Here is an 11,121-nt window from a genome sequence, read left to right as displayed (position 1 = left end):
AGCATATTATCTGAATGGTGAGGGATTGCAGAACTCTGAGATGCAGGAGTTTCTGGCTGTCCTGGTGCATGAATTGCATAAGGTTAGTATGTCGGTTCAGAAAGTAGTTAGGAAAGCTAATATAATGTTATCACTTATTGTGAGTGGAATTGAATACAAAGGTAGGGAGGGCATTGGTGAGACATTATCTGGAATTCTGTGTTCAGTACTGGTCTCCTTATTTAAGGAAACATGTAAATGCGTTGCAAACAGTTCAGAGAAGGTTTATTAGAATAATATGGGCGGACTGCCTTATGAGGAAAGGCTGGACAGGCTAGGCTTATATCAGCTGGAGTTTAGAAGAGTAAGGGGCGACTTGATTGAAACATTTAAGATTCTGAGCGTGGGATAGAGCAAATGAGGGCGACAGAGAGAGAGAGGGATGGATAGAGAAAGAGAGAAAGAGAGAGCTGAGCTCATCGTTTGCTGAAAACCTCATCCATGCCTTTGTTACCTCGAGATTTGACTATTCTAACACACTGCTGGCTTGTTTCCCACATTCTGCACTCTGTAACCTTGTGGTCATCCAAAACTCTGCTGCCATCTTCTAATTTACACCAAATTCTGTTCACCCAACATCCCTGTGCTCACTGACCGACATTGGCTCTTGGTCCAGTAACACCACAATTTTAATATTCCAACCATGAGATCAAATCCCTCCACGTCCTCGTCCTTCTGATTATCCCAATCCCCTGTCCATTTCCAATATTCCTGAAACTTGTTCATCTTAAATTCTTTTGCTAATTCCCTTTTTAAAAGTGGGTTTCTTTCCCTCTGTCTCTATCCCTGACCACACATTTCATCTCTCCATCTTCCACCCTGCAAAATCATATAAAAGGGAGGCAGGAACTCTGTTGCCACTCCTACACCACTGTAAGATCTGATCGAGGGTCACAGATTCACAGAAAGGAGGTCGCAGGGTCACAAGCAAATTATTGCAGGGAAACCATTGGAAAAAATACGGAGGGACCGGATTAATCTCCACGTGGAGAGGCAGGGATTAATCAGGAATAGTCAGCATGGCTTTGTCAAGGGGAGTTCGTGTCTAACTAAATTGATAGATTATTTTCGAGGCGGTGACTAGGGGTGTACAGGAGGGTAAAGCAGTAGTCTATATGGACTTCAGTAAGGCTTTTGATGGGGTCCCGTATGGGAGATTTGTTAAGAAGGTAAGAGCCCATGGGATCCAGGGCAATTTGTCAAATTGGATCCAAAATTGGCTTAGTGGCAGGAGGCAGAGGGTGATGGTCAAGGGTTATTTTTGCAAGTGGAAGCCTGTGACCCGTGGTGTACTGCAGGGATCGGTGCTGGGACACCTGCTGTTTGTAGTGTACATTAATGATTTAGACGTGAATATAGGAGGTCTGATCAGTAAGTTCACAGCTGACACGAAAATTGGTGGTGTTGTAAATAGTGAGGAGGAAAGCCTTAGATTACAGGATGATACAGATGGGCTGGTAAGATGGGCAGAGGAGTGACAAATGGAATTTAATCCTGAGAAGTGTGAGGTGATGCATTTTGGGAGGGCGAACAAGGCAAGGCAATATACAATGGATGGTAGGACCCTAGGAAGTACTGAAGGTCAGAGGGACCTAGGTGTACTTGTCCATAGATCATGAAGGCAGCAGCACAGGTCGACAATGCGGTCAGGAAGACGTATGGGACACCTGCCTTTATTAGCCGAGGCATAGAATATAAGAGCAGGGAGGTTATGATGGAGCATAAAACTCCAGTTAGGCCACAACTGGAGGACTGTGTCTAGTTCTGGTTGCCGCACTATCGAAAGAATGTGATTGCAATGGAGAAGGTGCAGAATAGATTTACCAGGGTGTTGCCTGGGCTGGAGCATTTCAGCTATGAAGAGCGACAGAAAAGGCTCGGGTCGTTTTCCTCAGAGCAGAAAAGGATGAGGGGTGTCATGATTGAGCTATACAAAATAATGAGGGGCATTGATAGGTAGATATGAAGAATCTTTTTTCCCTCAGCGGACGGGTCAATAACCAGGGGGATTAGATTTAAGGTAATTGGCAGGAGGTTTAGAAGGGATTTGAGGAAAATAATTTTCACCCAGAGGGTGGTTGGAATCTGGAAGGCACTGCCTTAAGAGATGGTCCGGGCAGGAACCCTCACAACATTTCAGAAGTATTTAGATGAGCTCTTGAATCGCCATGGCAAACAAGGCTACAGGCCAAGTGCTGGGAATTGGGATTAGAGTAGTTTGGTGCTTGATGGCCGGCACAGACACAGTAGGCTGAAGTTCCTGTTTCTGTGCTGTGTATCTCTATAATTCTATGCTCTTTGAGGAGTAACAGTTCAAATAGAGCATAACATCAGAAGAGACATAGTGTACATAGGACCTGTGGCAGGTGAGAATGGCTTTCAGCTATGGATCAGATGTTAGAAGCTATTATTAAAGACGTTAGAAAGACGTTAAAGCACGTCGAAAAAAATCAAGGTGATCAGGGAGAGTCAACATGGTTTTGTGAAAGGGAAATCATGTTTAACCAATATACTGGAGATCTTTGAAGAAGTAACATGTACTGTGGATAAAGGGGAACTGGTGGATTTACTGTACTTAGATTTACAGACCACATCAAACGTCATTGTGGAAAATAAAAGCTCATAGTGTAGGGGGTAAAATAATTGGCATGGATAGAGGATTGGCTAGCTAACAGGGAACAGAGTAGGCATAAATGGGTTATTTTCTGGTTGGCAAGCTGCAACGAGTGGTGTGCCACCGCGATCAGTGCTGGGGCCTCAACTTTTTACAATGTATATAAATGATTTTGATGAATGGACCGAAGGTATGCTTGCGAAATTTGCTAATGACTCCAAGATAGGTAAGAAGGTAAGTTCTCAAGAGGACATAAGGAGGTTACAAAGGGATATAGATAGGTTAAATGAGTGGTCAAAGAACTGGCAAATGGAGTATAATGTGAGAAAAGGTCAAACTGTCCATTTTGGCTGGAGGACCTGACTGTTACCTCGAGACTTAACTATTCCAACACATTCCTGGCTGCTCTCCCACATTCTATTCTCTGTAACCTTGTGGTCATCCAAAACTCTGCTGTCACCTTCTAACTTACACTAAATTCTGTTCACCCAACATCCCTGTGTTCACTGATCTACATTGGCTCTTGGTCCAGTAACACCTCAATTTTAATATTCTCACTCATGTGATCAAATCCCTCATGTCCTCACCCCTCTGATTATCCCAATCCCCTGTTCATTTCCAATATTCCTGCAGCTTGTTCATCTTAAAGTATTTTTCTAATTCCCTTTTTGAAGTGAGTTTATTTCCCTCTGTCTCTATCCCTGACCACAAATTTCATCTCTCCAGCTCCACTGGTGCTGTGGAAGTTTGGATCCATAAAATGGTGTGAGCTGTACTGCCCGTCACATCCAGCACATTGTACAGGAAACCCAGGCTGGCCGGGGTGCTGGAGTGGGTGTAATGTGTTTGTGTCTGTAGTGTGAGGAAGGTCTGAATATGGGGTCAATCAGCCATTCCGGCAGCTTTGATGTACGACTTTGAAACTTGGTCTTTGCATGTCCACTGACCGTCTGTGTCTGTCACTCTCAGCCGAACATACATTCAGCAGCACGAGGAACCCCCTCTATTGTTATTTAAATAGACCGGGTATCCATCTTACAGGTGTAGGGCTTTTTACTGACTTCTGCCATTGTAAAGTTAGTGGAGGTGCTGTGGATGGTTTTCTGGAGATTGTGTTGTGAGCTGCTGCAGACATTCAGGGAGGACAGAGGATTTGTTGACCCAGCTCTGGACAAGTTATAGGGACTGTAGTTACAGTGTCTGGGTCTGTAACATGACTAACAAATGGAGCAGAGGCTGCAGAGAGGGGAAGCTGTGCAAAGAGGGCGGAGGAGGGGGCTCTGCCCTACCCACCCTGGGTTTTCCAAGAGCAAAAAGAGCACCGATCCGAATAACGAGCCCTGGAAAACACCACTGTATACTCCCATCGAGTCTGAACAACAACCTTTCAGCACTTCTCTCTGTTTACTGTTCCTTAGCCAATTTTATATCCACACTGCCACTGTCCCTTTAATCCATAGGGTTCGGTTTTCCTAACCTGTCTATTGAATGTGATTTGATCAAACACCTTTTGAAAGTCCATATATATAACTTCGATCACACCACCCTCATCAACCCTCTCCATTGTTTTATCAAAGAACTCCATCAAGTTTACCTCAGCACCACCTCTCTCCACTCCTCCATTGTTGTTAAATTATCAGACTGCTTATCCGACATCCAGTACTGGATGAGCAGAAATTTCGTCCAATTAAATATTGGGAAGACTGAAGCCCTTGTTTTCACTCCCCACTCCAACTCTGTTCCCTTGCTATTGATTCCATCCCTCTCCCTGTATCAGTCTGAGATTCATACAGTTTGTTTGCAGCCTTAGTATCACATTTCATCACAAAATGAGCTTTAACCTCATTTTCAGGATATCATTACAACCGCCTACTTCCACCTCAGTAACAGTGCCCGACTTCACCCCTGTCTCAGCCCATCTGCTTCTGAAATTCATTCATGCCTTCCTTATCCCTAGAAATGACTACTCCAACACACTTTTCTCTGATTTCCCGCCTGCTACTCTCTGTAAACTTGATGTCCTCCAGAACTCTGCTGCCATGTCCTCAATCGTGCCACATCCCGTGCACATATCAAAGACCGACTTTGACTCCTGATCAAGTAATCTCTCTATTTAAATTCTCAAATTATTTTTCCTCCATGACCTCGCCCCCGTCCTGTACATATCTGTGCTCCTCTAATTCTGGCCTCTTGTGCATCCCTGATTTTAACTGTTCCACCATTGGTGACCACACCTTCAGTTGCCTCAGCTCCAAGCTCTAGAATACCCTCCTTACACCTCTCCGCCTCTCCATCACGCCACCTCTCCACCACCCTTTCCTCTTTTAAGACACCCATTAAAACCTACATCTTTGACCACGCTTTTGGTCCTCTGACCTAATAATTTCTTATATCTCTCAGTGTCATGTTTTGTTTTATGAGGAAGCATCATGGGATGTTTTATTACATTAAAGACACTATATAAAATACGTTGTTGTTGTCGTTTGCCATACATGATTTTGAATTCGCATTTGCGTGCTGCTTCTCAAATTTTATCCCTTTTATGAGTAAGGAATACTTATATCCTGCTTGTGACCTTTAGAAATTTCCAACCACCGACATTAGACTGACTGGTCATTAATACAGGTTTTACCCCATCTCTCCTTTTTTAAACAGGGAGTAACATTTACAACCCTCCAGTTCTCGATTATCACTCCCATATCCAAGGACGATTGAAAGATTCTGTCCAGGGCCTCTGTTATTTCCACATTTCCTTTCCTCAGTAGCCTCATGCATCCCATACAGACCAGGAAAATGTTCTACTTCTCTGAGGTACAAAAAGTGTTTGGATGGAAAGTGGTCAACAGAACCTGTTTGTTCAGTGACTGTAGTTAATGTCAGTCTCCATGGACCCTAATTGTGTCACTGGAGGTTTTCCATCTTCTATTAATAAGGGATTCCTTTCAAGGTTTAATACCATTGTGCCAGTCGATCGTCAGCTTCACCACTTACAGGCATCAGCTGCACCAGAGAGAGGGAGAGGATAGATCGGAACCTGAGAACAATAGATTGGAATGTTGCAACAATGGGTCAGAATCTGAGAACAGTGGAATGGAATGTTACAAAAGTGGGCAGAGGATTATCATTGCCTCTTTACATACTTTCTGCAGACGATTCGCTGTCTTTAACATCCCGGATCTATTACACACTGTTGATTATGCAGCATATTTACTATCCCATCCTTGCTATTGTTGGTGTCCCTGGTAAGTTTGTCAATACAGCTATGAATATTATAAACCATACTTAACTGCAATAATGTTCCTGGAATTTACTCTGCCCTCCTTACTGCTGTTGTTAGTCCTGGTGAATCTCTGTCTCCAGCTATTAGCTCTACAACCATTGCTAATAGTATTATAGTTCTTGTAATTTATTCTCATCTTTCCTGCTGTTACTGCCCTGGTAAGTCTTCATTTCCACAAATACGATCTGTAAACCATGGTTCACTGAAATACTGTTCAAGTAATTTTTTTTTCTCTGAAGCCTGAAACCAGTGTTATTGGTCTCCATAAGAAATCCTGTCCCCGATCTGTGAACGACATACTCCAAGTCCAATGTCTGAGACTGAACCAGACTGTGTGCAACCTCTGTGTTCTATTTAAACCTGAGCTGTGTTCATCTCCATATTCTCTCCTTCACAAACCCTGCCTACTACCACCTCTGTAATATCACCCATCTCCACCTCTGCCTCAGCCCATTTGCTGCACTACCCCTCATCTGTGCCTTTGCATAGTGTCAGTGGGAGTATCACATCACTCCCGGCACTAATAGGGATCAGCGGCTCTGGAGAGAGGAAGAGAATAGATTAGAATCAGAGAACAATAGATTGGAATGTTACAACAATGAACAGGAGTTTCATCTGGGAGTTTAACTTTCTTTCTGCAGATTATGATCAGTTCTCATTAAACAGTCTGATCTATTCCGCACTGAGGAATATTCAATACATTTACTACCCCTTCCTGGCTATTATTGGTGTCCCTAGTAAGTCTCTGTATCTAACTATTAATTCGATAAACCATGTTTAACTGCATTCCCATTCTTGTCATTTCCTCTGCCCTCCTTGCTGCTGTTGTTATTCCTGGCAAATATATGTCTCCAGGTATTAGCTCTGTAAACCATTGCCAAGTGCATTAGAGTGCCTGTAATTTACTCTCCCATCTTTGCTGCTGTTGCTGTCCCTGGTAAGTCTGTATTTCCCGCTATGACATCTGTAAAATTTGTTTCACTGAAATAATGTTCTTGCTATTTAAATTTGGGAACAGTGGAGTTTTCATTGGTCTCTATAAGAAATTCCATCCACTATCCATGAACCATGATCTCCTCATTGCCAAATATCTGAGGCTGAACCAGACAGTTTGTAACCTCTGTGTTCTATTTAAATCTGAGCTGAGTTCATCTCCATATTCTCATCAACCCTGCCTCCTACCACCTCTGTACTAACACACGTCTCCACCTCTGCCTCAGCCCATCTGCTGCATAAACACTCATCAGTGCCTTTGTTAAATACACACTTGACTATTCCAATTCTATTCTGGTCACCCTCCCAGTTATAAACCTGAATAAACCACAGCCCATCCATAACTATGCTGCCTGTATTCTAACTCACACCAAATCCCGATCCCCCATCACCCCTGTGCTCACTGATCTACATTAGCTCCCGGTCTGGCAGCACCTTAATTTTAATATTCTCATTATTGTGCTTGTATCCCTCCATGGCCTCACCCCTCCAATTAATCCCATTCCCCTCTCCATTCCCATATTCCTACAACTCTTTTGCCTAAAAGTCTTTTCTTCAATTACCTTTTAAAAGTAACTGTTTGAAAAGGCACTGTTTGAAAATTAGGGGTCGTCCTTTTCAGACAGAGATGAGGAGACTTTTCTTTTCCTCAGATGATTGTGTGATTTTGGAAATCTCTGCCTTAGAAGGTGGTGGAGGGGTGGGGGTGGGGGGTCATTGTATATTTTTAACGCAGAGGGAGATAGATTTTTGTTAGGCAAGAGAATCCAAGTTTATTGGGGGTAGATGGGGGTGCGGAATTCGAAAAGCAAACAGATCAGCCATGATCTTATTAGATGGTGGAGCAGGCTTGACGGGCTGAATGGCCTACTTCTGCCCCTAATTCATTTGATCCTATAGTCGTTTTCTCTGTTTATCTACTCTGGCAATGATTTTCAGCTCTACAGCGCCACTGGGCCTAACGCCATGTAAGTTTGGATCCATGAAATAATACGAGCTGCTCTGCCAGTCACTTCAAGTGTTCCATGCTGGAGAGGGCTCGAGCCCCCGTTCACCAAGCATGTGCTGGCAGCGTGAGGAGGGGTCTTTATATATCTTCTATCAGCCATTCCAGCAGCTGTGATGTACGTCTTTGAAACTTGGACTGTCCACGGAACGCCTGTGCTTGTCACTCTCAGCTGAACATCCATTCAGCAGCACGAGGAAGCCCCTCTCGTGTTATTTAAAAAGGACCAGGCATTCAACTTACAGGTGAGGGGTTTTTGGCTTCTGCTATTGTAATGTTAGTGGAGGTGCTGTGGATGGTTCTCTGGAGGTTGTGTTGTGTGCTGCTGCCGACATTCAGGGAGGACAGAGGATCTGGTGATGTAAATTTGGACAAGGTATGGGGAATGTAGTTACAGTGTCTCTGGGTCTGTAACAAATGGAGCAGAGGCTGCATAGAGGGGAAGCTCTGTAAAGTGGGAGGAAGAGGGGGCTCTGCCCTACGCACCTCCGGTTTTCCGAGAACACTTTTGCTACCTACACCTAACCCAGGAGCAGTGTGTGAGGTGACTCTGATTCAATAAGGAGGTGGTCACAGAGTTGTGTCACCTCGTGTAACACGACCTGGAGCCTCACACCAGGGTGAGGACGGAGCTGTCAGTGGCTGTTAAGGTCACAGTTTCATTGAACTTCTATGTATCCGGATCTTTCCAGGCAGGAGCAGGAGAAGTATCCAACATCGAGTCACAGAGAATGATAGAGCCATTTACGACATAGAAAGAGGCCATTCATCCCATCATGTACATGCTGGCTCTCCATGGAGCAATCCATTCAGTCCCACTCGCCCGCTCAATCCCTGTAGCAAATTCATTTCATTCAGGTGCCCACCAGCTTTCATTTGAAATCACTGATTGTCTCTGCTTCCAACACACTTGTGGGCAGTGAGTTCCAGATCATTAACACCCGCTGCATAAAGAAAAATGTTCTTCCTCATATTCCCCCTGCATCTCTTGTCCAAAACATTCCATCCGTGCTCCTAGTCTTTCTTCCATCAGTTAATGGGAACACTTTTTCATTGTCTAAATTATCCAGACCTGTCATAATCTTGTAACCTAACCTTGGAACTAAAATCCACCATCCCTGGAACCATCCTGTTAAATCTCTTCAGCACCATTTCAAAGACCTTCACAATCTTTCTGAAGTGTGATGACCAGAATTGGACAAACTAGTCCAGCTGAGACCTAACCAGAGATTTTTAAACATTCATCATAACTTCTCTGCTTTTGAACTCAATACCTCTCATTATGAAATCCAAGATTATATGTATTTTACGAACCAATCTCTCAATATGTCCTGTCACCTTTAAAGATGGATACACATGCACCCACAGGTCTCTCTGTTCCTGCACACTGTTTAGAACTGTGTTATTAAGTCTTTATTGCCTTCCTATCCTCTCTGTCAAAATGCCTCACCTCAGACTTGTCTCACACTTTCATCTGCCACTTGTCTGCTCAATCTACTTAGTATCTATGTCCTGTCACAGGTGGTTCTGAACATACTCACTGTTTGTCACAGCTCCAAGTTTGGTATCAGAGGCGGATTTTGAAATTCTACTCTGTATTCCAAGATCCAAGTCATTTATACACAGCAAAATTAAACAGTGGCCCGAGCACTGACCCTGGGGGAACACTCACTGTCTAACATCTTGCAGTATGAAAAATTGCCATTTACTATGACACACTGTTTTCTCTATGTAAACCTTTGTTTTTATCCAATTGGACACTGACCCTCCCATTCCATTTGATTCAATGTTGGTAATTAACCTTTTTTGTGGTATTTTATCAAACACATTCTTCAAACCAATCTAGACAACATCCATCACATTCCCTTCATCAACCTTCTCTGTTGCAACATCAAAAGTGCAATTAGATTAGTCAAGCATGACTTTCCTTTTGTAAATCTATGCTGGCTATCCTGAATTAACTCAAACCTCTCAACATGCCTGCTGTTTTATCCCTGATTATTGTTCTAAAACTTTTCCCACCACTGATGTTGGACTAACTGGCCTGTAGTTGTGAGGAATGTGTGCTGTCCATTGATGCATCCGCGAGGTGAGAGAGGCCATCTATGTTGGGTGAAGTTAATACATCATTTTCACCCTCAGCGGGGATAAGCAGGATGAGGTCCCGTGGCTTTGTCAGGAGAGACACATTCCTGATGGTCGAGGTGTCTCTAGGGTGTCCCCATGTCAACGGGGAGAGGTACAGGAACTGACTAAAATCTCACTCCATTAATGTACAGTTGGTGTGTGAGCATGCCCAATACATCATGTTGGTGAATGTCCCACTATCTTGGCAGCAGCCACATTAACTTCATTCTGAAGCAGTCAGCCGGTCCCAACACATCAGGCTCCCATGCAGAACCAGAATGTGGCTCCACGGAGAAAAATGTAACCACCCCGCCCTCTCCAGACACAGCTCATGGTACTACACCCCCAAACTTCCTCCCACCGCCAACCAACCTCACACAATTAATATGTGTATAACGTGAACAATGAAGTCACCAGGAACATGGTGGAACAGACCACCAATGTGATGAAGAAATGCTTCCACTGTCCGAACCTCTCGCGGGGAGCCCTCCCGTACACACTGGAGCAGGTGTCCAAGTTCATGGTGTTCTGCTGCACCCTTCATATCATCACCATCATGAGGACACAGGCATTGGCACCAGGAATCCGGAGGAAAACTCAGGAGGAGGAGGAGGAGGCAAGGAGAATATTTCCTGGATGCCTTTGACCCAGAAAGACCGTCAGAGAGTCTCTGCTTATATTCTGTTTCCCAATGGACAACTTCCCTTCCCCACCATGGATCCCCCATTCTCCACCATTACACCCATCTGAGACGCCCCATCAGAGTGTCCCCTTCGTCATCATCCTGCAATAAAAAACACCAACAACAATCTTTTCATTAACATCTTTATCCAACAGCACATCCAATTAGACAAACAAAACTGAACTATTCAACCTTGTGTATTCCCTTAGTGACTGTCTTGTGGGTTCCCTCGACTTGCCTAGTGCTCCGATATAGTGTTTCTCCAGTGACTGCAGCATGGCTGGTGGAAGTCTGCTGACATTCACTGGGGAGACTGCAGATGGCCTTGCAGGATGTCCTCGAGCAGCTCTGTGACTTGAGGACTCGGAATCGGACTGCAC

Source organism: Heterodontus francisci, unplaced genomic scaffold, assembly GCF_036365525.1.
Source record: "Heterodontus francisci isolate sHetFra1 unplaced genomic scaffold, sHetFra1.hap1 HAP1_SCAFFOLD_85, whole genome shotgun sequence".
Taxonomy (NCBI): domain Eukaryota; kingdom Metazoa; phylum Chordata; class Chondrichthyes; order Heterodontiformes; family Heterodontidae; genus Heterodontus; species Heterodontus francisci.
This window is presented reverse-complemented; position numbering follows the sequence as displayed.